We start from the raw sequence: 26,284 nt of genomic DNA on the forward strand, positions 1-26,284 counted from the left end.
TTCAATCCTTTCTCCGGCGAAGACGAGATCCGTAAAGTTAGCTGGCATGTAGCCTATCAGCTTTTCATAGTAGAACGTTGGTAACGTATCTACCATAATTGTGATCATCTCCCTCTCCGTCATGGGCGGTACGACTTGGGCTGCGAGATCTCTCCATCTCTGGGCATATTCCTTAATGGACTCATGCTCTCGTTTAGTCATACCCTGAAGCTGGTTCCGATCGGGAGCCATGTCCGTATTGTACTGGTACTGCCTAATGAAGGCAGTTGCCAAGTCCTTCCATGATCGGATCTGGGAAGCTTCCAGATTGGTATACCATGCTACAGCTGCCCCGGCCAAGCTGTCTTGAAAGAAATGGACCAACAACTTTTCGTCCGTAGAATACGCCCCCATCTTCCGGCAATACATCCGGAGATGTCCCTTTGGACATGTCGTCCCTTTGTACTTATCAAAGTCTGGTACTTTGAACTTGGGAGGGATGACGATGTTGGGCACGAGACATAAATCTGCCAAATCCGAGAATGGGTAGTTGCCAAGGCCTTTAACCGCTCTTAACCTCTCTTCAAGCGCCTCAATCTTTCCCTTATCTTCCGCGAAGGGAACAGATTCTTTTACGGGTGTGGGTGAGGCCGGGATATGGCGGACTATGTTCGGCTGGGGTAGTTCATGCGGGGATGGATCTTTGAGGTGGAGCAGGGGGCCAAGATGGGTATCTCCTTCCCCACCGTCTTGCCCGGGATAGTCTTCATAAGGTGGGAGTTGCCCCTCGAAAGTGGGGGCTTGGCTTAAATCTTCCGGGGTGGTACGGGGGGTGAAGTCCGGAGGCAGGCCATAAGGATAAGGTTGTGGACTATACCTTCGACCGAACACGGCCGTGTTTCTGTCTAGGCCCGGATTCAAGGCGGGTTCCAGCACCGGCTCCGCTTCCCTAACTGTACTGGAGGCGGTTGCGGTGGCTTTATCCTCTATGGTTTTCTGAAGTTTTAACATGACCTCCGAGATGGAAGCCATTTGATCTTTTAAGGCCGATAGATCGGCCTTCATCTGTTCCTGCACGCCCTCTTCATTATCCATTTTTCTGGATCGAGTGTTATAGGGGTGCCTTGGTGTTTTCTTAGTTATGATGAAATTCCTAAAGAAATAAACAACGGTGAGTATGCCACCAAAACATGAGTATGCAAATGGATGATCGGAGCACTTGGATCCACCCCAAGGTTTTTAGATAACGTAATGAGTCCAGAACTTCTCATTTTATAAAAAGAACAAAGCTTTCATCTAGCCAAGATTATACAAAGGTGTTACAAAAGGACCTAACGATTCCTAATTATATGGGCCATCAAATCTATCATGTGCTAACAGTAATTGATTAGCCCATGAATCTCCTCGGGAGGTTTTTGCTTTGGCTAACAGACGCGGGAGGTCTTGACTTCCATTCAAGGTCAAGGCGAACCTATCTATCCACATAGTCGCTTCTTGATGCAGCGCATTAATCACCCTCCCTCTTGCTTCTTTTTCGGCATACACTTGTGCAAAATCCTCGACTAACTTTTGTTCATGGGCCATGGAATGGTTCAATTCTTCCTTGTATTGCCCTATGATGGCTAGCATGCTTTGCTCTGTGGCTTCCAAGTGTTGAGCCAAACTCCTTTTGGACCTCGCGCAAGCAACTAACTCTTCTTTTAAGATCATGCCATGCACCCGTGACCGATCTCTCTCCTCTCTTCGGAGCTTGAGCTCATTGTTGCTGCCCCACAATGCTCCTCGGAATTTCTCTCGGCCATGTTCCTCCTTGCGGGCCCTTTTGGTTTTTTGTTCAAGAGCTCTTGCAGTGACCGCGTTTTCCTCTTGTAACTCGGTGCACTCCTTCCGGATGTGTGTAGCAGCTGATTTGAACTTCTCCTTGGCGAGTCTCGCCTTCCCTAGCTCTAACTTTAGAGCTCGGACTTCTTCATCTTCCTCCGGAGCTTCGAAGTTCTCCTCATCGATAACTTTCAATTTGGAGAGCCAATCTAAGCCCCGCGTGTGAATTCTTAGCCATCCATGATAACCTCCGATGACGCCGTTTCGGATGCCTCTAAGCTCCTTGTCTTTCGTCAACGGACTCCTCCACGCCTTGTGGATTCTTTGTATAACCTTGAGACCTTGCGCGCCTAGATCCCTCACAAGGAAAGGCGAGAGACTTTCTTCGGTCGGCGCTCCCCTCATGGGATAACCTAACTGTCTTATGGCGAGTGCGGGATTATAATTAATACAACCCCTAGTCCCTATCAGTGGAACATTAGGATAGTTCCCACACGAGAAAAGAACTCCTTCCTTGCCTTCCTTCCAACGAGGAAACCAATTGATCACGCTGCCCCCTATCCCAGCCAAATGTTGGTCCCAATCGACTTTTCCTTTTTCGGCGCATGAGCGATAGCATTGAAGCGGACACGGGTGTCTCGTGTCTTGTCGGAATAGGTGTGAAATCAACCACACACAGAGAGCGGGTAAACAACAGACAATCCGTGCACTGTTTTTCTCACACCTCCGGTCAAAGGTGTCGAACAAATCCGCCAAGATAGCTACCACTGGACTTTCCTTGCTATGGTGATATGCGAGGAAAGCATCAATGGCGGCTAAGTCTACCAAGCCGTCAACGTTCGGAAAGAGGACAACCCCAAAAAATCAGCAAAGCTAAAACATCCGCAAACGGGCCCCACTTCTCTTGGCTCGCCATATCCCTTGCCTTGCCTTCCAAGTATTTCCGAGGCAGGCCCACTACGCCGTTCAGAATTTGCTTCATGCGATCCAACTTTTTTGCTGAATCTCCAATCACAGCCGCAACCTTGCTCAAGGAAGGAAGAAAGTCGGAGAAAAGATACGGTTTTCTCCCCCCGAGAGGGCATCCTAATATCTCTTCAAACTCTTCAATAGTTGGTACCATTTGGAAGTCCCCAAACGTGAAACACCTCAACGGCTGGTCATAGTATTGGGCGAGGGATACGACAGCTTCCGTAAATACCTCCGCTACGGTCAAATCTAGAATCTTCCCGTAAACTTTGCGGAAGGCTTGCCTTTGGAGGGGTCCCATCAATCGTCCCAATTCCTTGAGGCTAGTGACATCTAGACCTTTAACCTTGACTTGATAAAACCTTTTGCCGTTTTGATTTGTCCCCATCATTTTACCTAAAAAAGGGGTGGATCAAGACTCCGACATGAATGATGCAATGCGTATGCATGAAACAGAAAGAAAACAACACAAAGGGGTAATTCACACATACGAGACCGCAGTGATCCAATTTTACTGCTACGTTTTGGGCATGACGGCGCCTCAACATAGCATTAAAAAGGTTACGTATTACTCCAAAGAAACCAAACATCACTAGCAAAACTATAAACTAGTGCTATTTACCAAAAAATGCATGAGAACGAATGGCATGAAGCGTGTTTGCTCTTTGCCCCTAGTTGGGAACCTATAGGACAATATCAAGGGGTCTATAATAACTACTCCCCAACAATTCATAACTCACACGGCTGTTTTCTAGAGGTATCATCACTCAAGATAATAATATTGTGGCGGTATGGAATACCAGCGACAACACATTATAAAGAGAGAAAGATCTAGACGAGGTTTCACTATTATCAAGCAAGTCGGAGACCTAGCATGATGATAGATTCACCTCCACTCCTTAAATTCCCATGAACCCGGGTGTAGGGCCCTTTTTTTACTCAAACCCGTGGGTGCTTAGAATGCAGTGTAAAGAATGCAAAATAGACAACAGTTATTTACATTTTACACAGTTCAATAAAAGCACACCCAAAGTTCACAATTCCATAATTCCTTAAAATAGGCCTAACTCACAAAAATTTTCCCCAGTGGAGTCGCCAACTGTCGCAACGTGCCCTTCACGGGCGAGCGAGGGCGAGGCTCACGGGTGTGCTTTCCAAAGGAGGAAAGATGTGCGGAGTCGCCACCAACGTTTATTTGTGGGAAATGTCGGAAAAACCAAAGGAAACCGGTCAAAATGAAAATTCTAAGTTCGGGAGTTGTATTTACGTTTGAGGAAGGTATTAGCACCTCTCACGTTTGTCTCAAAGGACAACAGCCTATTTTTCAGAATTGTGGAAATTGTGTTACCTTAACTTTTATTTCTTTTTATTTTTTGAGGTCGACAAAAGCGGGGCTTTTGCTCCTACGTACCCTCCTTTGGAGAGGAAATCAGACCTACGTAGTTCTTCCTTATGCGTGGATCAAGTGATTCTCTTTACTTAAAAGGTGATCATTTTAAGGCGTTGGACCTTAAGAATGATCCTTTTTACTTAGTAAGAAACTGAAATGATAAACTTTCAAAAACCTATTTTTTGTGGACGAGCTTGACTAGGCGAGTTGATTTTAGCCTTAGTTTCACTTTAGTTATTAGTCAATTCAATTAAGAATGAGAAATCCCAAAGAGAAAACGTCCGATTGATTTTTGTGCTTCATTTTACTAAAAGATATTTTTTGATTATTATATTATTATTTTACCTCTTTTTTTATTTCCAACGTGGTTACGGCACGATCGAACGGTCGGAATTCATTTTATCCAAAATTAACGGATGATACAATTCAAACGATCGGTGGAAATTTATTTTATTTTTAGATTAGGCGAGAAATGACTTAAATAAATGGCTTAAGCACGTCAAAAGGGGGTATAAAAAGTAAATGAAAACGAGAATAAAAATACATGAAACAAAATGTGGACCACCACGGATACATATAATGAATTGAAAAGCTTGGTTTGAGGTACTTACCCGTTGAAGACTGAAGAAAACGAAGAACGAATGATGAATCTTGAAGAACGGTCGAGAATCTTCGCGTAATTTCTCACGGAAACGTTACGGAAGCGCCTCGGCTTGGATTTTCTTCATGGAAACAATTTTCCTAAGCAATTTCGAGAGAGAGAGAAGTGCCTAAGGGGCTCAACCCTTTTCTTCTTCACTTCTTCCCCTATTTATTGCAAAATAGGGGAGAAGCTTGCCGCCCAGCTCGCCCAGGCGAGCAAGGTTGCTTCCTCCAGAAGCAACAACCTTCTGGAGGAATCTTCTGGAGGGCCCATGTGGGCCTGGTTGCTATTTGCACCCCCATTTTTACTAAATGCACCCCCTTCTATTTTTTTGGTAATTCTTTTTCCGTAACGTTACGAAACTTTACGAATTTCGTAACGATACTTATTTTCCTTCTGCAAGGTTACGAATCCTTACGGATTATGTATTTACTCTTTTTTAGCTTTTCGAAGAAGTTACGGAAACTCACGAATTGCGCAAAAACACCTCTTTTCGACTTCCGCCACATTACGGAATTTCACGGATCGCGCAAGCCTGCTTCCTTTTGATTTCCGAGACGTCTCGGGACTTCATTTATTGTGCAACAAAGGACGCCAAGTATCTTAAAGCGGCTAACCAAAGGTTGCATGTCATCAAGTAATAATCCCCGGACGAAATTAGGGTATGACAGGCGCGCTAAGCCAAAAATCACTAATGTGTGCTAAGCAGTCCATACATGCGGTAAGCGCACGAGCATGAACAAGGCCACCTATTTAAGCCTGAAATCAGATTTTGTGAAGGGAGTTTGGACTAGGATTCAGAATTTTGCATGTCTAGGGTTTCTAGAGAGAGAAAGGTCCAAGTTCCAGAGAGTTTTGAGAGATTTTGTTGTGTGAAGATCTGCAAAGACATGAGCTCAAAGTAGGAACCAGTTTGAGAGCTTAAGATGAGTTTGTGAGTGATTGTGAGATCCTAGAGGTGAAGGAGATATCCTCACCACTTGTAGTTTTGCAATCTTTCATCTTGTTCTTCTCTTTGTTGTTAAGAAGGCTTCCTGGTATGGAAAGCTAAATCCTCTGTTGGATCTTCCCTGTAGGTACCTGATGTAAATATATGTTTATCTATTTAATGATGTTTTGTGTGTTCTTTGTGCTATCTGCTTTTCATTCTAGTATGCCTTTACCTTGATCACGTAGATGCATGCTTTGTTAGGGTCATTCAACAGTGGAAACTGGTATGACTCTAAAGTCCTTGATAGTGCAGGGCTGAGTTGTCATGCTTTCACGAGGAATCGGGGTGTGATAAGTTAGTTGAGTATGTGTGTCTTAATGCGGCCCTGGTTGAGTTAAGTCTTACAAGAGGAGTTTGCGGACGATACTTGATCAGGATTAGGCTAAGCTATCATGAGTAATCGGGGTTTAGCATTTCAGGAGACACCATAAAAACACATGAGCATTGCTAGATAGAGAATATCTCTTTAGCATCAGGCACCTATTAGGAAGACCAACATGTTCTCTACTTGTTTTTACACATCACTTCTCTCGCGTGATTTTTCTTTCTTTTTGCATAAATAGTTTATACACTTGTTCATATTCACACTTACTTTTACACAATAGACGCCTATTTGCTCAAATAGCTTACCAAATAACACAAGTTCCCCGAGTGTTCGATACTCGGTTCTTACCGTTTTATACTACTTGTGCGATCTGGTGCACTTGCCGGAAGCCCAAACACATATATGCATCAAGGTACGAAAGCTTTCATAAAACATGAAAATGGTTTTCTGCATGAAAATCTAGAAACAACATTCTAAGTAATAGCTTTTTGAGCGTAACATCTTGAGTACTACAATCAACCTCACCTTTTGGGATGAACATAGTTAATAGTGTGAGAGGAAAAGATCTTGAAAGAATTGGTGGCCAATCTAAAATGGGAAAAGAAAGCTCAGAAGATAGAAGAAAAAATGCATGCAGAAAGCCTTGTGGGAGATTCATCATCCAAGGAGAAAAGGTATATTATGATAAACCATGGCAACTGAGGAAGAGAAGGTATATATTTTTGAACCATCTTATAGATTTGTTTGATATTTATCTACACCTTTCTAACATTAGTTTCATGAGAAATTCTTTTTGAAAGAACATATTTTTGAATGTCTTCGAAAAGAAAGTGTTAGAGAAAGCAACATAGTTTTTCTATTTGTGCTCAAAAGGCTTAGGACAAATGTTCATGATATAACTAAGGGATTTTGAAATCTTTGAATGGTATTATAAGAACATAAATATGTACTAACCCTCAAGGACTTAATAAGTTGTGGGTACCAAAATCATTGTTATCTTATGATACGGAGTTGGACTATATGCTAGATGTACCACCAGACGAATCACACAAGAATGAGAGGGATCCAAAGGTTGTGTAGGTATGAGACTGTACAATTGAGGATCACTTAAGAACTCCATAGTTAAGCATGTTTGACTTAGAGTAGTTATGGGATGGGTGACCTTCTAGAAAGTTTCCAAGAAAGCGTGTGAGTGAGGACCAAGCACGCTGAATAGTCTCATGTTGGTTTGTGTGGACCGTCAATGATCCAGACAACAGTTGAGTGGTTTCAGAGTTTATTGTTGATTTCTCAGAAAGGGTTACCTACGAAGAGCTTTGACTGGTGAAGAGTTCTGACCAACAATGATGTTGAGTGAAGTGTCACCATATGAAATTTCATAGTGTGAGAGCCGCCAAGAAGTCGACAGCTAGGGATGTTACACTAGATACAAATGAAGAAGGAGATGCTTCTTGAGATCTATTGGTGAGAAACCATAACCTAAAACTATATCAACTTCCAGCTCATCTTATGGAATGATGTTGGACTTTCACATGGGGAAATCATGCAAAAAAGTATTGAAGAATGGTGAAATGAAGCTATTATGAAAAATGAACTTCAAGGATCTCATGTCTTTTCTGAACCTACTGATGAAAAAGAAAGATGTTGAACTTGGTTTAGAAAGCTGCATCTTAAGGAGTTTCTAACTCAAGAAATTCTTTTGAATTGCATTTTGACCAATCTATTATTCAAGCACTAAAATGATTGTTGAGATACTCACCCAATTTATGCTCTTCAAATAGAAAGGGAAAAGATCCTCTTTAAGGAAAATACTTATACATCATGCATCAACCAAGAGTCCTTTGAACAAAAACTCATTTCCACTACAAAGATGATTAAAAGCCTATTCCTGCTAAGCTAAAGCTATTACAAAATTCCATGAATAACTACATGGAAAAGCTTTTATATTTTGAAGAATGAGTCACTATGAATGTGAGACTCACTCTCTCTCCTAAAGAAGATAATCTAGAAGAGCCATGAAAGATCTCATGCTTCTACACTTAAAGTTGAAGATGCCACTCGAGTGGGAAAAGCCTTGAGAAGACCATCAAATGAAGAGTTGCAGTATGTTGCTGCAATCAATCTTTGACTTAGTTGCTCATAAAGGCACCAAGCTCCTCCATTTGAAGACCAAGAATGCTTTCATGTATAGCCACATGAATGAAGTAACCAATGTGAGTCAACCACATAGATTCATTTAAAAACATTTTGAGCCTGCGCTTAAGACAAAAAATGGTTAATGCACTACTCAGAAAGGTTCAAAAGAAACATCTTCTAGCCATGAAATCCTATGTATGACATTATACTTGGAGGCATCAATGAGAATATATGAAGATCCTCATCCAAGAAGATAAAATGAGAAGTTAAAGATACAGAGCATGGTTGGAAGTTTCATGGAGATTCTACACGAAGGTTATTGTTGGAAGGATTTGAGAAATTATATTTAGATAGGGAAACTTAGATGATAGAAGGAGAAGAGAGGTATCGCACAAACTTCTTATGTTTATTGCGAATAACAATTTACAATGAAAGGGTTCAAAGCACTCTCAAGCTCTTTGAACCCAAAATACAAAGCTCCTTTTAAAGGAGACAATAACTTAGTTTTAGAGATAAAGGGAACAACATGAAGATCAAGTCATAGAAGAACTTAGAAGAGTTTTAACTTTTACAAGCTCAACTCCTTATTGAGTGGCATTTGTATAGCTTGTTGCTTATTATCCTTAATTTATATGTGTGTACATCATGCATCATCATATAGATGCAGGAAGATAGTTTCTGAGATAAGAAACATCTTCAGTGCTATATTTTTGACTGCTTTAATCCATTAGCTTTGTGTGTAATCGATTACATAAGTCTTTGAGAAACTTGTAGAGAGTTCATAGTTCCAGTTTAGTCAATTACCATATATTCATAATCGATTACATAGTTCTTTTAGAAACCATGTTTGTTTTCTTGGGTCTCTAGTTTAATCGATTATAATGATTTAGTAATTGATTACATCATTCTTGAAAGTGTTTCCATAAGTGATCAAGAACACTATAATTGATTACATTATTCTTGAATGTTTTCCAGATTTGGGGAAGAACACTTTAATCGATTAAATGGGAAATCTAATCGATTACCTTCTCGAGATAATCAATTATATTGCTAATCTAATCAATTACAGGCGGTTATAATTGTTTTCTCTATATATACTCACCTTGTGTTCTCACTTTCAAGCAATTGAAAAACGTGTTTTGGAATGAACCTTTACAATTCACAAACTTCAGGTTTCGTTTCTTGGAGCTTTCGAAAGGAAAGTTGTAAATCATGCAGGTTTTGATGATATCAAAAAGAATTTGCTTGACAAAGGGGGAGAATGTGAATCATGCAAGCTTTGATGAAATGTGAATGTATGTATACATGATTTTGATGATGTCAAAAGAAGAATCAAACAAAGTTGCTTCAAAAGATAAGCATGGCTTCAAGATTAATACAAGATTGCTTCAACAAACAAAGTATTGCTTCAAGATTAACTCAAGATCAAGCCTTGCCTTAAAACAAAGTGTTTTCAAGACATGCAAGGCTCTGGTAATCGATTACCAGGCAATGTAATCGATTACCAGAAGACAGGGTTGAGAAATAGTTGTTGAAAAAGGTTTTGAATTTGAATTTTCAACATGTAATCGATTACCATATGTTTGTAATCGATTACCAACAACGGAACTTTGGAAATTCAAATTCAAAAGTCAGAACCCTTCAAATTATAACTATGTAATCGATTACACAAACATTGTAATCGATTACCAGTGGAAAGTTTTCAGAAAATCTGCCAACAGTCACATCTTTTCATTAGATTTGTGAATGGACATCAAATGCCTATAAATAGGTGACTTGGGCATGAATTTTAAAGAGAGAGTTTTGCTGGTCCAAAATGTCTTATCCTCTCAAAAGAAAATGAGAGAGATTCCAAGAGAACTTCATTGTCAAATGCTCTCTCAAGAACTCTTGGGCAAACACTTGCAAATCCATTAAGAGTTCATCCATGGATCTTCATTGTAATATTCTTCTCTTGAAGAGAGAATTCTTCTTCCATTCTTCTTATTCAATGAGATTGGCTAAGAGATTGTGAGTCTCTTGTTGTAAAGCATTTGAACACAAGGGATGGGTTGTCCCTGTGTGGTTCAGACTTTGTAAAGGATTTTACAAAGATAGTGGAAATCTCAAGTGGGTTGCTTGAGTACTGGACGTAGGCATGGGAAGTGGCCGAACCAGTATAAAATTGTGTTTACATTCTCTCTTCCCTTATCTTATTTATTTTGTTGCAATCAATTGTGTCTTGCATGTTTAAAGAACATTGTTAAATTGATTGTTATTGCTTCTTCTGCATTCTAAGCCTATCCCTCTTAAGATAACTGAGGCCACAAGGTTCAACAAGAGTGAGTTGTAAACACATTTGAGATTAAAAGAGGTCCATTGAATCATGCATTTTGTTCTTGCATTCGAATGTAATGGTTGTATCTCTCCTTGACTGTATTTCATATGTTTATAAACATTGTTATTTCATGTGCATGAGTTTTTTACTACATGCTAGAATAGGTGTTTCTATTTTGAAGCTAAGAGTTGGTTTCTCTTAGGCTTATATTCACAAAGAACCCTAGGGTTGAGTGCTTAAGTTTCATTTTCTAGGTAGAATTTGAAATTGCTCATGATTGCTTGTAAAAACTCACATTTCATAGTGAGAATCTAATTCGGGATGAATTAGATATCTGAAGTAGCTTCTCTAGAAATTGAGAGTGAACCTAATCCTACCCCCCAAGGGCATTGGATAGAAGACTCTAACAAGATTGGGCCAAAGATGCAGGACAAGGCCCTAGGGTTCTCATGAGCCTTAGGGTAGATTTTGGGCCCCTGGGCTAAGTATGAGCCCAATTATCTTTGTACATATTAGAAAAGGTTTTCCTTCTTTTGGGCCTTGTATTTTGGCCATTTTAGGTTTGTAAGGTACCATACGAATTAAGGGCATCCTATCCTACAAGTTAAAGGTACCCTAGTAGTATAGGGTTTTAGCCTTGTATTTCAGGGCATTTTGAGTAATCTTTGTAGTAAGAAATTTTTCGTATTTTCATGTATTTTTGCATGGGGTGAGCTCATCTATTGGAAGGTTGTGAGTAGCCCCCTCTTAGCTTCTCAAGGAATCTTTCTTCCTTGCTTCCCAAGGAAGCTACCTTCCTTGCTTCTCAAGGAAGCTTCCCATTGTATTTTCATATATCTTGGCATGAGGGTGAGCTTAGCTATTGGAGGGGTGTGAGTAGCCCCCTCTAGCTACTCAAGGAATCTTTCTTCCTCTAGCTTCCCAAGCAAGCTACCCTTTAGCTTCTTAAGGAAGCTTCCCATGTGCTAGGCTATAAATAGAAGCATGTGTAACACTTGTCATAACTTTGATGAATGAGAAACTTGTGAGACACACTTCAAAGTTAAACTTCTCTTCCTTTCTTCCTTCAATTTTCCATTCCACTTTCTCTCTCTCTTTCTCTCATTCACTTCCTCCACTGAAGCTCCCTTTCTAAGCTTCTTATCCAAGGCACTATCTTGGTGGTGAAGCTTCTCCTTCCATGGCTTATTCTCTAGTGGATGGTGCCTCCTCTCACCTCTTCTCCTTTATCTTCCACTACAAATCCATGACTGAAAATCACCATTGAAAGACCTCATTGAAGCTCAAAGATCCAGCCTCCATAGAAGTTTCTCAAGCAAGCTTCCATCAAGTGGTATCAAACCACAAGAGCTTCAAGTAGGTGCTCCTTAAACCTTCATTAATTTTCAGCTTTACCTTCTCCTCCATTGTTGTTTCTTAATTTTTCTCCGTGTATCTCGTCACATGTCTTATGTTAAATGTTGTTAACATGATTTTTTAGAATTTCCACCGATTAAACTTGTTATAGAAGTTAGATTTGATTTTCTATGGTTCAAATTCCTTGTTCTTGTTCTTGAGCCATGAATTATGTTGAGTTTAGTTGAGTTTTGTTTTGCCATTTTTTGCGCTGAAACCTAAACCATAAAATTCTTACAAAAACATTAAACTACAAGAAAACCTCAAAAATATAGAGTGACATGTTCACCTATTGTAGTTTTGTCATAGAAGTCATGTCCAGTCATGAAACTTGGCACATAAGATTCCTTATGTTGTGCTGAATTTTGTTTTTCTTGTTTCTTTGTGTAACTCATTTGTTCATGAGTGTATGAAATTTTTTTAGCCTATTATTTGATTTGTATCAAATCGTGCATGTAAATTAGTCCTTAACATGTTCATGCGTAATTCTTAGAGAGTCTTTGATTGTGAACCTTTTCTTGAACTTTAAGGTTTCCTTATGATTGTGTCTATTGTGAATTTGAGTTTTGGTTATTGAATTGCTGGCTGAAATTTTGATCCTAAGTGAATGTTGAACTCCTAAAGTTGTGATAAACAGGCCTAGTGAGTTTAACATACATAGGAAAGATGAAAGTAAACCTATGGCAATCAATATATCATGCTTAAAAAAATTTGAAGTCTGAAATCGCTGGTGCAGGCAGCTTGAACATACAAACTTGTAAAAATTATTGGGAATTGGTCACTGCGAATTTTGAGATGAAATTTTTATTGAATTTTATAGACATCTGGAAAAAAAATTATAAAAAAAACCAAGTGATTTGGATAAAAGGAAAAAATAAGAAAAATCATACAAGTTGGAAGGAAAATCAATGTTTAGGAAAAATAAAAAAAGAAAAGTAAAAGGGAAGTGTGCTTGTTGTTTTGGCTCAAAATTTGTTCTATGATTACTGCCTATTTTAGACCAATCTTAGTTCTGAAATTTCAATTGAAAAGTAGTGTGAAAACAAGTGCCAAAACTAGAGGTTTCTTGAGTCTTTTATTTTAGTTTTTTTACTCTACTCTAGAACCATTCTAGGTTTCTCTTCGAGTCCTAGCTTGCTTTTATGTGCTTTTCATTGCATTAATTGTTGAATAATCCTTGAAAAAATGTTTTGTTAAAACTCTATTGGTTTAGCGTTCATTTCATTTTTTGGTCTTTGGTTCTTGCTTGTCTCTTTGTTTCCTTGTTTGTGAGTTGCCATATAGGGAATTGGAAAGGAGGATTGGTACTATCAATTGAAGAATTTGAGTCAAGAAGCGAGGGGCCAACCACCTTAAGAGCTGGACTAAGAAGCACTCCAAATTGAGTGTAACACCAAAGAGAGAATAGTCACCAAAATTGAGGACTTTTTTTTGTAATTTTGTAATTAGCAATTTACTTGTAATTGGACACTTGTATGTTTACCTTCATTGCTTTCAAATTCTGTAACAAAAAGGTCTTTCATCGGAAGTTTGTTAGGGGCCTCCAATAGGTTACCCTACTTCCATATGTGTGTAATAATTTTAGGCAGTTTTCCTTTAGGTTAGTGAGTGTTTTCTTGGGAACCTTAAATGTGGTCATCCGAACACTCTTAAGATCTGCCTAGTTTACATTTCTTGCACTTTGATTTCTGGCTTACTTTCATAGCTTATTTTCTTTACTAGTCATGCCTAGTTTATCTTGTTATTGCATAATAATTTCTTCTTGCCTATCACGCTTATCTTGATTTCTTTTGAACCCTAGCTTTTACCTTTTGCAAACCCCCAACAATAAAGAACCACAACTTAGGAACCAACATGAGTCATCATTCATCTAGTGTTAATGGTGAGGGTACTAGTTGTAAGGATCCTCTATCTAGAATATTAGATGAGTTGAGGTCTCTTAAGTTATGGAAAGAACAACTAGAAAGAAAAGTAAAGGGAAAAGAGGGGGTAGAAATAAGTCAAGATGAGAGCAAACAAATAAGGGAAGAAGAAAGAAGGAAAATACTAAAAGAGTTAAGAAAAGAAAAACATGCCTCCTATAGTAGTCATGACTCTTGCAAGAGCCTAAGTGAATAACTTAGTGAATATTATAGAGGAAGGCATAGGACACATCCTAGACCTCACTCCCATAGGAGAGAAAAGGAAAGAAAACCTCAAAAAGCTAACATTAACCTCCCATACTTCCATGGGAAGGACAACGTAGAGGCTTATTTAGATTAGGAAATGAAGGTTGAGCTATTCTTTGCTTGCCATCATACAAATGAGGAAAGGAAGGTTCCTTTGGCTACCCTTAGCTTCCAAGGGTATGCCCTCTATTGGTGGACTTCCATTGTTAGGGAAAGAAGGATTCATGGGGATCCTCTAGTAGAGTATTGGAATGACTTGAAAAGTGTCCTTAGGAAGAGGCACATCCCCTCATACTATGATAGGGAGCTTATGGACAAGCTCCAAGGGCCTAGACAAGGGAGTATGAGTGTTGAAGAGTACATGCAACAAATGAAACTACTCCTTTTGAGAGCTGGGCTTAGGGAGGTGGAAAGAACAAGTATTGCTAGGTTCCTTAGTGAGCTTAATATGGAAGTAAGGGACAAGGTTGAGATCCTTCCATATAAGGACCTAGATGACCTAGCCCAACTTTGCATAAGGATAGAGCAATAACTTTAAAGGAAGCCTACTTCGAAATCTTATGGCTCTCACTCTTATCCAAAGAAAGACCAAGGTCAAGGCATCTTAGGGTTGCACATTCTAAGCCCAAAGATGATAAGGGAAAGAATAGAAAAAGAAAAAAAGAACAACCTTTAATGGTTAAGGAGGAGTGTAATGAGGTAAGTGTCTCCTCCAAGAGGTTAGCTAAAAAGGAAAGTCATTTTGCAATAAAGATAAACATTAAAGAAACTTACTTTCTTAGACAACCTCCGCATCTTCTCCTTTGTAAAAGAACACTTGTTAGCATTGCCACACCTCTTGAGCTTAAGGTTATTCCTCAAGTAAAGGAATTGTTGGATGAGGGTTTTTTTTGTAAGAGCTTAAATCCTTGTGCTTTGTTGGTGCCCAAAATAAGTATTATGAGGCACCGAATCCCTATAATAGGTGGTATGATGAATGTGTTGAGTGGTGCAACCCTCTTTTGTAAAATCATCCATGCATCCAACATCTTTATGATTCACGTACATAGGGACTCATTAGGTAGGTTCGTTATTATTTTTGGTTTCAATACAAACCTAGGTGCTCATATAAGACACCTTAGGTTTGTCATACATTTTGGTAGGAGTAATCAACATGAAAATATAGAAAAAAGTAAGTTTTATCGCATTACTTAATTTTTTAAATAGTGATCAAGGGGTTCCCATGAACCCTAAGAGAATAAAAGTCATTCCTGGGTGGCCCACTCCACCAAGTATAAGGGAAATTTGGGGCTTCAATGACTTAACAAACTTTTACAAAAGGTTTGTCCCATATTTTTTTATACTTGTAGCACCACTCATTGAGTTTGTGAGGAACCATGTCCCATTATGGGAAGATGCCCAGGAAAAGGGTTTTCAGACCTTGCTTTACTCTAACATACCTAACACCACTAATATATATGTTTTTATTCTTTTTACAAGTGTCGAGGGAAGAAGCCTAGAGTTTCAAGAACCTCTGGATTTGAGGTCAAATCCTTTTCAAGGGCGAGGGGATGATGCAATCCTATCCCCCAAGGGCATTGGATAGAAGAATCTAAGAAGATTGGGCCAGAGATGTAGGAGAAGCCCTAGGGTTCTCATGAGCCTTACGGTAGATTTTGGGCCTATCGGCTAAGTATGAGCCCACTTATCTTTGTACATATTAGAATAAGTTTTCCTTCTTTTGGGCCATTTTAGGTTTCTAGGGTACCCTACAAATTAAGGGCACCCTACCTTACAAGTTAAAAGTACCCTAGTAGTATATGGTTTTAGCCTTGTATTTCAGGGTATTTTGAGTAGTCTTTGTAGTAGGGACTTTTTTGTATTTTCATGTATTTTTGCATGAGGTGAGCTTAGCTATTGGAGGGATGTGAGTAGCCCCCCTCTCTAGCTTCTCAAGGAAGCATTCTTCCTTTCTTCCCAAGGAAGCTACTTTCCTTGCTTCTCAAGAAAGCTTCCCATTGTATTTGCATGTATTTTGGCATGGGGGTGAGCTTAGCAATTGGAGGGGTGTGAGTAGCCCCCCTCTAGCTTCTTAAGGAAGCTTTGTTCCTCTAGCTTCCTAAGGAAGCTACCCTCTAGCTTCTCAAGGAAGCTTCCCATGTGTTAGGCTATAAATAGAAACATATGTAACACTTGTCATAACTTTGATGAATGAGAAACTTGTGAGACACACTTCAAAGTTCAACTTTTCTCCCTTTCTTCCTTCAATTTTCTACGCCACTTTCTCTTTCTCTCATTCTCTTCCTCCATTGAAGCTCCCTCTCTAAGCTTCTTATCCAAGACACTCTCTTGGTGGTGAAGCTTCTCCTTCAATGGCTTATTCTCTAGTGGATGACACCTCCTCTCACCTCTTCTCCTTTATCTTCTATTGCAACTCCATGGCTGAAAGTCACCATTGAAAGACCTCATTGAAGCTCAAAGATCTAGCCTCCATAGAAGCTTCTCAAGCAAGCTTCCATCATAACCAAAATAAATCTTGTTGGCTATGTTCTTTTTGACTTTTTCTCTCTCTATTGCATTCTTTATCAATTTGTTAAGTTTCAAAGAAATTTCAAATCAATGCACTTTAATGAAAGAGTATTATGTTTGGGTGATTGGTTCAATATTTCTTTTAACAAACATTTGTGATACGATCTTTTTAAAGCAAAAGTTTTAAAATTCTATTTTTATCTTATGATTTGTTTTCAAACTAATTCACCCCCTCTTGGTTTGATGAATCCCATTATCTTTTTAAATTAGTATCAAAGCCTTGTCTTGAAAGTTACTCAAGATCACTGTTTTTCAAATATTGGATCTAAACAAATCACTTTCAAAGAGAGTGTGTCTCTCAATTGACCACCATTGTTTGAGGGAGAGCATTTTACGTTTTGGCAAAAGATAATGGAAATCTTTATTTAATCAAATGATCCCGGTGCATGGAATGCTATTGTTAAATGACCTTTTATATCAACTAAAGAAGTTAATGGTGAATTGGTTCCTAAAGAATGGGATGAGAAAACAAAAGTGCAACATGATCAAAAAGCTGGAAACATTTTAACTTTTGGGTTATCTTTGGATGAATTGTTTCATACTGCAAGGTGTAAAAGTGCAAAAGAGATATGGAAAATGCTTGAATTTACTCATGAAGGCACTATAGATGTAAGAAGAGCAAGAAAACACACTCTTGTATCTAAATATGAAGCTTTCCGAATGAAGAATGGTGAAACCATCTCAGAACATCAAACAAGATTCACCCACATAGTAAATCACTTGGACTCAGAAAGACGTTTGAAGATGATGAACTAAACATCAAGATCTCCAACTGTCTTAAAAGAACTTGGGAACAAAAAATCACATCGATCAAGGAATCCAAGGACTTGGCATCAATGCCAATGGAAGCTCTCTTCGGAAAACTACTTGCGTATGAATATAAGCTAATTCAACAATCTCACGTGAAAGATACAAAAAAGAAAAAGAAATGGATTGTACTCAAAGCTAGTTCCTTAAAGGAAAATCACAAAGATGAATCTAGTGATGATGAAGATGCACAAAAATTGAATTTGATGGTCAAGAAGTTTGGCAAATTTCTCAATGGGTCCAAAGACAAAAAATTCTCTAAACCTTCAAAGAAGGTGAAAAACAACAACAACACCTTCACAAGCAAGACCTCATGAAGTTGGATTAACTTGTCTACCTGAAAAACAACTTGCTGAAAAGAAAGGGAAGTAGGATGGAAAACCGAAAAAGGCCTACATAGCTTGGGAAGATAATCTGTCAACATCCTCCAAGTCTTCTAGTGAAGAAGAAATTGCAAATGCATGCTTAATGGTTGATTCAATGGATGACTCCTCAACCATTGAAGAATTTGAGTTAAATTCTGAATTTGAGGAAGTTTTAAAAACCTTTAATGAAATGCATGAGGAAGCGCAAAAGCTTGCTATTTCGAACAATAAGCTTAGAAGCGATCTAAAATGACATATCACTAAATTGGCTTCAACACAAAGTGAGCATGATAAATTGTAGCAAGAAAATGAAAAACTTGTTTCAAGTTATAAAGCCACTAGTTGTGTTTGTGCTTATACTTCTCTTAATATGGATGATTACAAATCTTTGCAAAATGAGTTTGAAAAGTTTAAAAAGGATCACTATGAAGAACGTATGAAGTTACAAATTGAGCTTTCCTATCTTAAAGATCTTTTTGAGAAAAAAAAGATGATGGAACTCAATAAACCAAGAGGAGGAGAGGGGGTAAATTGGTTTTCAAAACAAAATGTACCATTCAAAAATAAAGTTACAAAAAGACTTTTGTATGGATCGTATCACAAACACATATTTGAATCAAACGTAATCAATACTTAATCAATCCTTCCTTAAACATGATCCTTCATTAACATCCTTTCTTTCACAAATATAAAACTTGAAACTTCATGTAAAACTTGATTAATACTTGAATGAGAGAAAAAGATCAGAACAAGAGAAGAAAGACACAATCTTTTTATACTGGTTCGCTCTCTATTACTAGAGAAGCTAATCCAGTTATCTAATCCAAAACTAGAATTAGATTTTCACTATATATGCATAAAGAATCCTTACAAGCAATCACAACCAATCTACAATTCTCACCCCGAAAAAAGTGACTAAGGCACCGAACACTAGGGTCCTTTGTGAATATAAGCCTAAGAGAACCCTACTCTTAACCCAAACTAGAAAACCCTATTCTAGCATGCTTTAAGCGATTCATGCATAACCACAAAGACCATGTAAAACCATACACAAAAGAAAGACCAAGTAAGAGAGATACAACCTGACCAATCTTTCCACAAAAACCTTGTTGGATTAAGGAGGTGGTCTTCTTCAACTCAAAAGATGCAAGTCACTTCCAAGAAAAGATCTTCATAACCAAATGATTAAGAAGTTGTGAGTTAATAAAAAGCTCTTTTCTTTTCTTCTCTTATTCATTAATGATAGCATGAGATCATTCTCATTCAGAGGCTAATGAGTTATTTTCGAGATGTGTTGAGTAATCTCTAATGATCTCTTGATGTGTAGTTGTGAACACAAGCTGGTTATTTATAGAGAAAACTGATATAACCGCCAGTAATCGATTAAATCTACAAAGTAATTGATTAATTCAACAAAGTAATCGATAAGATTATTTAAGTAATCAATTGAAGTGTTCTTCCCAACATCTGGAAAGAACTCAAGAACAATGTAATCGATTAGATGCTTTAACTAATCGATTAAAGTATTCTTGTTCTCCTTTGAACAACTAAATGAGAGAGAAGTAATTGATTAATCCACTTGGTAATCAATTAAAGCAGAGACTTTTGAATAAATTAGTCATTGTCTCAAACAGCAATGTAATCGATTATGAAACAATTGTAATTGATTAAACCTATATGAGACTTAACTCTATAAGCTTTAGACAACTTGTTATAATCTATCTTCGGATCATATGAATGCAAGTCACTTGGTTTGGACCTAGTCATACATAGTTCAGCTCATTGGTGATAGAAATGACAGAGATAACAAACAACTACCCTTACAAAATACTATTTACAATATTTGTTGAAATGATACAAAAAATGGAAAACTGCCTTTAATCAATTTTTAAAAAAATTCAAAAACACCACCCTAAATGTCTAAAAATCATTTTTGATTTTTGCTATTTTTTTTGTGACACTACTACAAAAGGCACATACAACGATGATTGTATAAGACATTCAAAGACGGTTTTAAATCGTTATTGTAGCCAACGTCGTTGAAAGTCAAGACTTTCGACGACGGTTCCAACAAAAACCGTCTTAGAAAAGAGTACCTTTCTAAGACGATTTTTAGCTAAAAACCGTCTTAGAATATTATCTTTCTAAGATGATTCTTTGTAAAATCGTCTTAGAAGGATATCATTTTAAGACGGTTCTTATATAAGAATCGTCTTAAAATGATACCTTTCTAAGACGATTTTTTAAAAAACCGTCTTAGAATGTGTTTTGTTTTTTTAAAATAAAATAATGAAACTAATATCTTTGATTCTAATGAAAAACCGTCTTAGAATGTGTTTTTTTAAAAAAATAAAATAATGAAAATAATATCTTAGAGCTTTGCCAATATGTGTTGCTTTTTATAATGCATATGCCTTTACATATTTAAACTTGCTCAAATATGTAAATGGATTCACAACAGTATCATGACTGTATTCAATTTCATATTCAATTTATCTATGAATATCATATTCAATTTCCTTTCAAATCAAAACAATAAAAGAAAACAAAAAACTAGGAAATAAAAAATTAAATAGTTCCCAACATGAAAAAGAATTTTGTAAGCTACAATACAGGGTCTCGAAAAATGTAGCCTACCTTGCTAATACCAGCCATATAGTTTGTTCATTACTATTGCCATTTTCTTTTGCTTCATTTGTTCCAATATTATCAACCTGCAGATTGTAACATACAATGTTGGTTAATGATTTCTCCACTCATATAAATAACAATTTGTTTGAACATCTATCCCAATTTCCTCATTAAAAATAGTGTTCACTAAGTCAAATAAGAGAAATAACTTATCACCTTCGAGGTGCACAGGCCTTACAAACTAAGCTACATATAGTAGAGACAACTAACAATTCGGCACATCAATGATGGTTAAGTCATGAGCATACCATATGTGTTACAAAGCACTTTTGTTTGAAATGTAATAGTTTTATTGCATCCCTGAATAGCTTCCATAAAAGATAGTTCAATAAAAGTCTATGAAAAATAGAAAATGTATTTCTTCAAACAAGTCCTTGCATACTTAAAGATGACCAGAAGATATGAAGAAAGAAAGAACCTTGACATCTTCTTCACCAATATTCTGATGAAAAAAGCTCTTGACAAAATCCTAATCATAGGTTATGTTAAATTACAAAGAATTAAAAAAAATCATATTAGTCTTCTAATACAGGGCATATAACTCAAGCAAATTTCATACAAGTTTATGTTAAATTATAAAGCTAATAATTTATAAAATTTATAATTTCTGCTACAATAAAAATTGAACTTATCTGTTAGTAACTACCCATGGGTGGCATACCAAAAGGTGGCATTGGAGGCATCCCCAATCCACCCATTGGTGGTGCAGGCAAATTAAGAGGCAACAACTGAGCATCCATATTCTGCAATAGGAAAACATTATATTCAATCAGTATTTGGTATTACAAAGTTCCATCAGTTAAAGAGTGTTTAATAAGGAGATAGAAGTTATTCACTAAGTTATTAGAACAGGTAACAAAATGGCCAAAACTAATTACTTATTGAGCAATTACTTCCTTTTCTTCTTGCTCTTTAGTCTTCACTTGGTTCGACGCTTCTATTTTATCCTTCACTAGTTCATCAACTTTTCCAGTGTACTCACGGATAAACTACAACAGTGAAAAAAGAAGATAGTGAAAGAACGCACTAGATAACATGATGAAAAAGACATACATGTCGATGTATGTTTAAGTAATAAAGGTACGCAACACAAAAGGAATACAAACCTGTAGAAGATATGGGAAGGCAAAGTCAATCATATTGTTCATCCAAGCTAACTCAAGAGCAATGTCTGCCCGGATCAAATCATAGCAAACAAATAGACACGAGGAAAAACATTCTTTCTTTCCCTGCATAAGCATATGGAAAGAGATATTAGATATATTTGACCTTACTCAATAGTATGCACATTAACAAATAAGAAAATTAAAATACATGGGACTATAAGATAAGAAAATTAAAATACAATGGGTTTGAGTATTTAAATTTTGAGTGCTAAATACAAACTCAATTAAATCATATATAAACAGAGACAGTTAATATAGAGCAAAGTTTACAAAAAGACTTTGTAGTAGAGATATATGCCATTAGTGACATATTACCTAATAGCTTAAGCTTTAGGATAGTAGGTCTCTAACTATAACTACCAATAAAATATTAAATGTAATAACCCATAATGCTTGTAAGCAACATGTAATTCTGTCAAGTGACCCCATTTTGGTTCACGCAGCAAACCTAGAAAAACAAGGTCCATTGAGTATAATACATTCATCCTAAATAGTTCTAAAATATATAAAGAAAAGTGGCAATTAGAAGATATCACCTCAATGGCTTTTAAGACCATTGTTATTTTGTTCTAATTTAATCACCATTATTATCTTGATTAAGAGTATTTCATCTTGATTAAGACCATTGTTATTTTGTTCCACTGAAAATGAGTAATAAGAAATTATATATATCACCTCAATTTATCCCACCAAGATTTTGTTTTTTACACTGTAAAGAAATTATAAACTCATCACAAAATTTCACAGTTATATACTAAAAGTATATATACTAATAAATAGCAATAATAATATATGAATGATAATACTCCACCAAGTGTCTAATAAATAACATGTTTCTACCTGGAAAATTAAAATTGATTTTTCTCTACATGAATATTACTGTATAAGACAATAGGATTCATATGCACACAAATTGATTTACTTAAATCATGGTAAAAAAAATGAGAAAAAGTTTAAGTATTCAAATTATCCAATAACTCAATAGTAAATTAAACATGATTGGTTAATACGTCATTCCCATCACCACAATACCCCTTGAGAAATACTTCACAAATAGATGCCTCGGGGTTCACATTGACATATCTATATGGACAATTTCTATTTGAGCATAAGCCAAATAGAAATTAGATACATAGAGTTCCTTAAAAAATTGCTAATGTTTATATGGTTAAAAAATTCATACAACTTCATAAAACGGCACAGGCCAGAATCTACTCACAGTCATAAGCCAAGAACCCCAAAGAGATTAGATACATAGAGTTCCTTAAAGTCATCAATGTTGTTCTATGCCCAAAAAAATCAGCGAGAGTATATCTTTTTTCTAGGAGCATGAGTAATTGAATGAAAAATTTATTAAGAGTGCAGTCATCCACCATGTGCAACAATCAATAACTAGTTTGATTTTTGACTTTAAAACTGATCAATCAAATTTGAGTTATTACTAAAAACAATTTTAATTAGGACCTCATACCAAGTTAGTCAATACCTTTTTCTTTTTTTCTTTTTTTTGAAGTTTAGCTAGCTAACACTACCTAAAACTTACATACGAAATAATGATAAATTGACATGTACAAAAGATTAAAATAAGATCTAAAAGCCATCCTAAGTTACAAACAAAGCATCCTAAGTAAGTTATTGACCTACAAATATCCTTTCTGCCTTTTGAGCAGTAAATTTTAGTTCTTTTTTCCTTATAGCCAAGCCAAACTATATATACATATATTGTTCACTAGTAATTTAACAAAAAAACTAAATATATCCATAAAGTATGTCATCCTGTAGTTTCCAAGTTACCTCTGCTTGAAAATATGCACAGATTGATCTACCAGCTTTCTCAAAGCATTGGTAGCACCTTTAGCAGACATGTGGCCTAGCACTGTTATAAGTTCCTTGGCTAAGAATAATTACAAACTGAAACATCAAGTATTAATAAATAAAGATGAAGTGACAATTGAAAGACTAACTAGAAGTACATATCTAGCTAGTAAGGCCATTACAAGTGTAACAATTGGGCATATTGGTGATATTTTAGCAGTAAAGGGAGACAAAAAAAAGAGCATTAAAATACCTTCCAAATAGAACAAGTGGGCAAAGTACATAGAAATCCCCATTACTAAACAAAATAAAAACCTGTTGAATAGGACAATAAATAAAATGTTTAAAACTAATGAGTAATGTCAGTAGAGATTGAAAAATGGACAAATAAGAATATCCAAAAATAGTTAAACAACAAAAGCAATAGAACTTACACTGAACCGGTCCTGTAAGTGGTCTCCACCAAATGTTAAATAATGTCTTATCCAACCAAGAAAGAACAAATATAGAAGGATAAATAAATGAAATAAAAAATATTATGATAAAATTTAACTATTAGATATATGGATAAAGAAAATAGCAGTCAAACATAAAAGCTAATGGTTGGATGGAATTTTCATTTTCTTCATGGAGATAAATAAAGGGAGCACATATTTGGCTATTAGCTAGGCTTGTTATCCACTCACGGTAATGTAGATAACATTAAAAAGACTTCAAATAATAGGGTAGGCAATTTGCTATGAATATTTAACAATAGTGAGCAACATAATTCAATAGATAATAACACACATCAGCCTTTTTGCCTAATTAAGTTTATAAGTAAAAAAAATACTAGGACTAAAAGTGGCAATAACAAAGTCTACTTAACAAATGGAGGTGTGATATATTTGATTTCAGTGGCAATCCAATGTGCAAGTTTTACGTAGCTGTCTCCAATAGTTTCCATAAGGTGCAAAAGCTATGATTTTCTTAACAGCCTATTTTTTTGCCAGCAAGAACTTGAGGCCTAGATGAAAATTTAAGGTCGTGCATTTTCATCACCTCTTTGGCATCAAGTTTTAGATGCATAAAGGGTCCATATTTTTTGGCTAGGTCTCATAATTTTTGATGTGGAGTAGATGTAACAAGATGGGGTATGTTTCCTATGATAAGTAGATTCCATGGGCCAGGGGGTATGTTGGAATTGACATGGTTTTGGTGAGATTTCTACCTAATTTCAATGCCATAATCATGAAGAGGAAAAGGGAAATAGGACCTAACATATCAAAGATTTGAAAATACATGGAGGTAAATCAAAGCAAAGCTATAAGGATTATTAATGAAGGTGATTAGAGAGAGTGAGAATTAAAAGGAAGACTTGAGCCTTTATATAATGTTGGAAATACATACTCTTACGCTTAATCCATTAGTGTGAAAAATATGAATCTCATACTCTTATGCTTTATATTTGGGAATATTCCATTAAATTAAAGAAGATTGTGTTACAACCTTGCAAAGATTGGGTTATACATGGATAGCATGCACTTTCTCTATGGGTAGATGAAACCCATGAAATGTTATGTGCCTTGTCTCTTTTTGTTGAAGAGGAAATTTAATCATTTTATGAATCAAAGAAGTGCGAACACATTGGAGATTTATCTTGATCTAAGGCAGTGCACAAATTATTTTCAGAAATTAAATAAGATTAGTAGCAAGTTAAATCCAGACCAGTTTGTTGAACTTCATTAGGCATGTGAAAATTTCAAGCATAGAAAGGAGTCAATTGAAAAATTACTAGTGAAAAAATCATTTAGAATTTAAGAGAAAAAAAAAGTTCTTACAAGCATATTAGAGGACTAATGGGATGAAATTTCTCTACCAATAGCTGCATGACTGTAAATATTGAAATATTAGAAGATGTAAAACCAATCTTAAAACTTCCTGCAACAAAATTACACCTCCAAATTATTAGAAAACAGCCAAGAGGCCATAAACTTGTCATTCAAAATTTCACACACTAATATGTTTCATGCATAATGTACAGTTGATTCTGGAAATTCTTTTTAAGGATAAAAAAATGACCCTGAATATGGAGATCCTTCAAGGAATTGTATATCATAGAGAATAAAACTTATTAGTAATAATTGTTTTTTAATTTCTTTTCATCTTTCCATAAAAAAAATATTTTCATCTAAGAAAACTCTTAACTAATAATTAGTGATTGGCATCTAAGAAAATACTCTGTATCCAAACTCACCTTCACCCTTAATCCATTAGTCGGTATGATGCAAATATGAGAATAACCAATGTTTTGAAGGCTCTTTCATCTGCCTACCCCATAATATGTTTTCTAGGTATGATGATTACACCCACCTGCACAAAGTTTAGGATAGCAACTTGTAAACAATCAAAAGGTGTAAATTATAATAGGAAAGTTGGTAGTAAAAATAGAAAAGAAAAAAAATAGCAGCAAAAATATTTCATAGAATTTATGTTGAGAAAAAATTGTACTACTTGATCAAGCTTCATGCAACAAACTTCAATAAATTTGGGAATATTTCATTTGTGAGATTATAAAGGACTCTGAAGCATGCCTTCATGTAATTTGGTAGCTGGTCAATTGCTGTAATATCCCATCTGCATTATTCAAAAATTAGTAATCATTGTTTTTAATTTCTTTTCATCTTTCCATATAAAAAAATATTTTCATCTAAGAAAATTCTTAACTAATAATTAGCGATTGGCATATTTACCTGCAA

Source organism: Glycine soja, chromosome 18, assembly GCF_004193775.1.
Source record: "Glycine soja cultivar W05 chromosome 18, ASM419377v2, whole genome shotgun sequence".
Classification (NCBI taxonomy): domain Eukaryota; kingdom Viridiplantae; phylum Streptophyta; class Magnoliopsida; order Fabales; family Fabaceae; genus Glycine; species Glycine soja.